The following is a 6,951-nucleotide window of genomic DNA, read 5'->3' on the forward strand; positions in this document are numbered from 1 at the left end:
AGTTCTTACAGGTGTAGGGTTAAGTTGTTTATTTGAGATTTTTCTATTTTCTTTAGGTAGGCCTGTATTGCTATGAACTTCCCCTTTCAGGACTGCCTTTGCTGTCCCATATTTTGCTCTTTCCCATATTTTGCTCTTCCTTGGGGTGAAATGCTCTGTAAATACCAATTAAGTCCATTTGATCTAGAGTGTCATTCCGTGCCATGTTGATCCTTTGTTTGGAAGATCTGTCCATTGTTGACAACGGGGTGTTAAAATCCCTTCTTAAGATGAGTATGTTGCTGCTGATCTCTTTCTTAAAGATTTTCCTTGTGCATTTATGTGCTCCTATGTTGGATAGCATATATGTTTACAAGGGTTATATCCTCTTGTTGGACCACTCCTTTAAGTAGTATGAAGTATCCTTTGTCTCTGTGTTACACCCTTTGTTTTGAAGTCTACTTTGTCTGATATAAGTATTGCCACCCTGGCTTTTTTTTTCCATGTCTGTTTGCTTGTAATGTTTTTCTACCCTTTCACTTTCAGCCTGTGTAGACCTTTTTTCTGAGGTGGGTATTTTGTAGGCAGTATATATGTGGGTCATGTTTTCTCATCCATTTAGCTACCCTATGTCTTTTGAGTGGAGTGCTTAATCCTTTTACATTTGAGGTTATTATTGATAGCATTTATACACTGCCATTTTTCCTTTGTACCTCTATTCCTCTCTCTCTCTCTCTTTATCATCTTAAAGCAGTCCCAGAAATATTGAACACTTCATGAATTTGCGTGTCATCCTGTGCAGGAGCCATGCTAATCTCTATATTGTTCCAATGTTAGTATATGTGCTGCCAAAGTGAACACTCAGCTTTTACATTAGAGACTATTTCTTAATGGTTTTAAATACGCTTGAATTTTAAAATTCAAGCCACATTAAATGGTTTTAAGTAAAAAGTGAAAGTTTCCTACCCAAACCCATACATCTAGGACCTCACTCCAGGAATAACCATTCTTAAGCAGTTTTTGTTCTGCTGGAAGGAGAATTGTCTAGTGTCAAGGTCAAACAGACCCCTGTGTCCTGTTCCAGTTTGCTTCATATTTAAACCACACTTTTCTTGAGTGGTTTTGTTTTTCCTGGAGTCTTAATGGACTTTCCCCGCTTTGTTTAAAAAAAAAAAACAAAAAAACATATGACTTTTCCATCACATCACTAAGATCTTCCTGCTCTTAATTGTCCTATTTTGAACTAAAATCACTCCCTTCTTGAAGTCCTTCTTTAGATTCTTCTGACTTCCTGTTCCAATTTGGCTAATCATGTTCTGGGCTCACCACACCACTGTAACCACTTATTTCTTTAAACATACTCCTCTTGGGCTAGGTCCAGAAAGCACGCATGTCTTCTAACTCTTAATTCCCTTTATGCTTTTCTGCAGTTCATCTACAAGTAATGCTTTTTAGAAAGTGTACAGCATGTAAATTTATTGAGCATTTGAAGATCTGTAGGTCTTTATTTCACATATTTAATCAATAATTTGGCCAGCTATAAAATTTTATGTTCAAGATAGCTTTCTTCTGAATTCTAAAGGCATTGTTCCATTCTTTTCTAGATCCTTGCCATTCAAAGTGTGGTTCAGAAACAGCAGCCTCCCTGAACCTGAAGGTGAACAAGATGCCCAAGGACATACGGGTGAGTTCCAGTTGAGAAGTGCTGTGCCAGCCTTCATTGCAGTTGCTCAGAGGGCTGAGGTTAACCAGACCCTCTCTTCTCAGTCTAAAGTCTAGGGAACCTCTGTTTGCACTTACTTGGTGATCTTTTAGGCTCTGACCTTTTCCAGTGGCTCCTGTCAATTCCAGACTTGTTCCTTTCTTCAGAACCAGCAAATGTTCTTTTTATTTCTCTGCTTTTGTCTGCCTCTCTGCCGTATCTGTCCCCCGTCCCTAGGTTGATCATGTCTCCTAGCCTTTTTCTTTTATTTCTCTTCACTTGGTTTTTCTGACCTTCATTCTGAGAAGTTTCCTCAAATGTATCCTTTAGCTCTTACATTGGATTTTGTGAATATTTCATTTAATTTACTATAGTACTGTTCTCTGCACTATGGTTACTATGACTTAATGAACTATGGTTCTCTGAATGCTCATTTTTCATAGCAGGCTATTCCTGTTTAATGACTAAAATATCTCGCATCTCTAGGGACACTAATTAGTTTTAGTTTCTTAGTTGTGTTTCCTCCAGCACCAGTAGTTCTGTTTGTTTGTCTTTCTCCTTCTTTTCCATGTTGTTGATTTTCTTTAAGTGTCTGATCATTCTCATTAAATATAATAGAACCACTATTCATTTCCTTAAGCATGATGGTGGCATTGTATGTACATAAGAAAATGTCCTTATAGACAATGAATGTTGCAGTTTTTAGGGATGTGTCTGACATCCACAATTTACTTTAAATGGTTACACACACTCAGAGAGAAAGAGATAGAGAGAGAGAATAAAGGACATTTAAAAAGAGTGAAGGGTAAGGGGGGACTCCAAAAAACAGAATTTATTTATAAAAAATTGTATATTTGTTCTTACATGTATGAACTTTAGTCACCTTCAAAGTACTCTCCATCCGATGTAATATCAAGATGTTTTCCCATTGCTCATAACAGTTTTTGAAGTTGTCAATTTTGATACCTTTTAGTGCTTCTGCCATTTTTTGTTTCACCTCTTCCATGTCAGCAAAATGTTTCCCTTTGAGGACTTTTTTCATCCAGGGAAACAAACAAACAAACAAACAAAAACGCCGCTTGGGGTGAGATCAGGTGAAATACAGGGGTCATGCCGGTTTTGGTCAAAATCCGCTGAACACTCAGCGGGGCATGGGTAGGTGTGCTTGTAAATTACCCATCATGAAATGGGCAAACATGTTGAAAGACTTTAAAAAAAATTCACTGAAGCAAAATGCAGCCTCTCACAACACCACCAGCTGATATACTGATACAGACGAGTTCCTAGTGGGGGAAGCCTGTACTATAAGGGGCCCGTCCTTTACAAGATAATTCCGGTGTTTGGGAGGGTCCCCCTTGTACTAACATTTAGAGGTAGAGAATATTCTCAAGTGTTATTGTACTAGACTTTCCATTTTTCTTTTGAAATTTCTGTTTGAAAATTTTCATAGTAAAAGCTGGAAATAAAAAAGAACAAAACAAAAATCTCCAAATATCCTGGGGAAAATATGTCTGGGGCCTGAAATCCCCAAGGAATCAGCTTTCTTGTAGGAAACCAGGTAGGCACACGGTCTTCAAGCAGCTTAGGCCAGAGGCCATGTGCATCCGTGCTCACTTGCGGTGCTTGCAGAGTGATGAACAATGCATGCACAAAGTCGGGTTGATATTCTGCAGGAAATCTGCCCAAGTGGACTGGGAAGGCTCCTATCCTAGTGAATCTCTAATGAAGTAAAAGAAAGTGAAAATGGGATTTCATGGATGTGGGTAGTAATTGGATTTGGCGGAGGATATGATTAAATTCCACCAAGCCCCAGGAAAATAATGACAGGGTCAGAGACCTCCCGACTTGCCGAAAGGGAACCAGGTGAAGCCTGCAGAGACTCTAAAGCACGTGCCTGCTCTGCCCACAACTCTCCAGCCGTGGAACGGCAGACACAGCACCTTCGCAATGTCTACAGTCTCACCTTCAGGCAGAGGGCTGGACGGCTGGAGTTACTACGGAACGCTGTGGAACTCACCGATCAGTTTCTGTGCCCTGGTCTCTTGAAATTTCTATCTCTACTTCAGAAAGCGGGATCACAGCAGAGTCCAGTCCAGAGAAGAGGAGCCTCCTCAGTACGGGCAGACTCCAACACTCAAGCGAAAGGCCAGCTGACCAGTGCAGGCACCAGCACCACCTTCCCCACCATCTTGTGGGTGCTGGGCAGGGGCAGCCTGAAAGCTCTGGGGACAAAGGCAGTCATGTGAACTGACAGGTTTCCTGTTACCGGGTGTTGACAATGGGCAGGCAGAAGGGCTGACACCCCCCACCCTCGCACAAAGCTAATGTACTCAGAGGTCTTGGGTTCCCACTTAGTGTCCCCCCCCCCCCCCCCCCGGGTGGTTTCCAGAGCTGGTCAAGTGGTCTGATGTGGGAGGCCGGCCATCCTGCTGATAGGCAGCTTCACAGAAATGCCTGCTTCCTGCCCAGGTCCCTCTCCTGCTCTTAATCCCTGTGACTCAGCGTCTTTCCAGAGATATCCACAAGAAACAACTCCCATCTCAGCCGTGTCCGCCGACTTGATCCAATACATCCATGCCATTAACTTTCCATTCCCCAGGAATCCCTCAGACTCCTGGTCCCCTGACGGCCCCCCTCCCACCACCATCAGTGCCCCTGAGCGCTGCTCCCTTCTGTTCTTTCTTCCAGTTATTTCACAGGATTTTGAAGAGGGAGCAGCAGCACTGTGTTCACACCATCACCCTGAACCGCAAGTCCTCCCCTGGTTTCTAGTCTTCCTCTTTACGCTGCAGCGTCCAAGTATCTTCCTTCTCATTCTTGATGCCTTGCAGATGCCTCACCACCCCTCCACCACCTTTCATCTTCCCTCTTCTTAACAGTAAGTCAGGAAAGGAATCTGTCTGGTCTTACGACATCATTGCAGAAAAGAGTTAACCCAGCAGGCCTGAGCCTGCTGTTCTCAGAAAGGCCTGCATGCAAAGCTGGTCCTGGAAGGCATCCGAGAACTTAGACATGGGAAGGTTCCCAGCATTCCCTGACCGATCAGTGTGGTTCCTGTGCCTAAACTGTGGGCACACCATGGTTCATGTTACCACCTGTTTTCCTTCTGAAAGTGGAACTTTGATACATGAGAGGGAGAAGGTGCCCAATGAAAGCCATCATGCTGGGTCTCTGGTGAGTGTCCCTGGTAAACAAGACCTCACCTGGGCTGTCACCAGCCAGTGCTACAGAAAGGAGCTTGTCCTGTGTGACTCCAGTAGGAGGAGCATACCCGCTCCCAGTTGACTTCAGACTTTACCCCTTTGTCTTTTCCCATTGACGAGTTTGTGTTTTTGCTACAATAAATCATAACCAGAATTACAACTTGATGCTGGGTCCTGTGAGTCCTCCAGAGAACTGTCAAGCCGGGACCCCTGACACACACCACATTGATTATAAAATGTGTTTCCTATTCTTGGTAAGCTTCCATTGTGGCTTGAGGTATTGTACTATTAGTCCAGCACATGTTGAAAAGATGTCTGTCAGGGAAAATGGCCAAAAAGGTCTATACAACCTGGTTTTAGGGGCTTTGGTGACCTCCTTTCTGGCAGACTGTGAAACTGGACCATCCCTGGCTTCCGTCCTCAGCCTGGGCCCCGAAGCCATGTGTGGGTTCTCACTGCACCGCACATGGGCTCTACCTGCCCCTCTGTGTTGGCACGTGTCCCCAAGCAGATGGCCCAGTGTCCCTGCACGACTGCCCTCCACAGTCAGAGTCCTGCACTTGCACTGTCCCTGCTCCATCCACAGAACAAACAGCAAGCAGTCCCTGTTTCTCCGCATACCTCCACTTCGGTCCACGGAAATTGTGACCGCTCCCTCACCTAAGTTACACAGACTTTCCGTGGTGCCCACAGAGAGAGCTTGCAATTAAGGCTCCAAATCACATTTCAAGGTGAGATGATGTTGAGCCGCATGCTTGCAAAATACACACCCTAAGAGGAAGCTGTTGAAAAACCTCACACACTTGGATCACCAGCCAAGAGGGAAATGCGAATTAGTGCAACATCTAAATTATTGAATATTCTTAACCAGTGTTTTTAAGTAGCAGGGAGACAAAAGACAAGGCAGTTTTTAATTTACCCAAATTAAACAGCTTCTTAAATAATTCCCCCCAAATCATGTTCTTCACTATAGATTTCTTTGTAAGTTAAAATAATAAGTGGGCAGGAGAGGACTGTCAGAGTACCACTTTGTATTTCAGTTTTCAATGGACTAAACTGTGTATCTGAATAGCATTCTAAAAATATCTGCACTACTCTTCAAGTTAGCAATTTTTTCATTATAAAACTTTTTATTCAAAAATATTTCAACATAACTTTTTTCAAGCAGCTACAGATTGATATATCTGTCTAGAGTTATATATAGATAGGTGTTTCTTTTTCTTATTTAAAATTTTTCTTTTTATACTATTGAAGATTCACATGCAGTTGTAAGATATGATTCAGCCACCCCCTGTACCCTTTGCCCAATTTCTCCGAAGAGTAATGTCTTGTACAACTATACTGCAATACCACAACCAGGAAAATAGTGTTGGTACAACCCACAGAGCCTATTCAGTCTCTGCCAGGTTTAGATGTAGATGTGTGTATGTGTGTACATTTACTTCTATGCAATGTGATCACATGTGCAGCTCTGTGTGACCACTACAGTCAAATATATAACAGTTCCATCCTGTGCATGTCTCATGCTGCCTTTTTAGAGCCATAGCCACTTCCTTCTCTTTCCCCTCCCTCACTCCTGGCAACACTGATCTAATCCCCATCTCTATAATGTCGCGTCTGAATGTGGTGAGCACATTCACCATCTACTCTCTCTTCCACTTGCGAATATGTAACACAGCACTGTTAGCTTTCGCCACCCTGCTGTACGTTAGACCCCAGACCAATTCACCTTATACCTGGAAGTTTGCACCTTTGACCTACATCTCCGCATCTCCCCCAGCCTCCTGTCAATCATCCAGTCTCCTGACAATCACCATTCTACTCTGTTTCTATGAGCCCTGCTTTTTAATATCGCATGTACAAGTGGCACCATACAGTATTTCTCTTTTTCTGTCTGATTTACTTCACTTGGTATAATGCCCCCAAGGTCCATTTATGTTGTCTCAAACGGTAAGATAGCTTTTGTTTATCTTGCTGAGTAATTTCCTACTTTATATATATCCCATTTACTCTATCCATTTGTGCATCTTTGGACACTTAAGTTGTTTCCCTGTCATGGCTATTGTC

At 43.0% G+C, this 6,951-nt stretch overlaps 1 non-coding gene across 1 annotated transcript; it reads right to left on the minus strand.

The window, feature by feature from the left end:
• Positions 1 to 737: 737 nt before the first annotated feature.
• On the minus strand, positions 738 to 840 carry LOC119062746 (U6 spliceosomal RNA). The gene has a single exon (XR_005085041.1). It is a non-coding gene; the product is annotated as a U6 spliceosomal RNA (small nuclear RNA).
• Between the last annotated feature and the right edge of the window lie 6,111 nt (positions 841 to 6,951).

The sequence above is a fragment of the Artibeus jamaicensis genome, unplaced genomic scaffold (assembly GCF_021234435.1).
Source record: "Artibeus jamaicensis isolate MK-2021 breed Jamaican fruit bat unplaced genomic scaffold, CSHL_Jam_final contig_384, whole genome shotgun sequence".
Taxonomy (NCBI): Eukaryota; Metazoa; Chordata; class Mammalia; order Chiroptera; family Phyllostomidae; genus Artibeus; species Artibeus jamaicensis.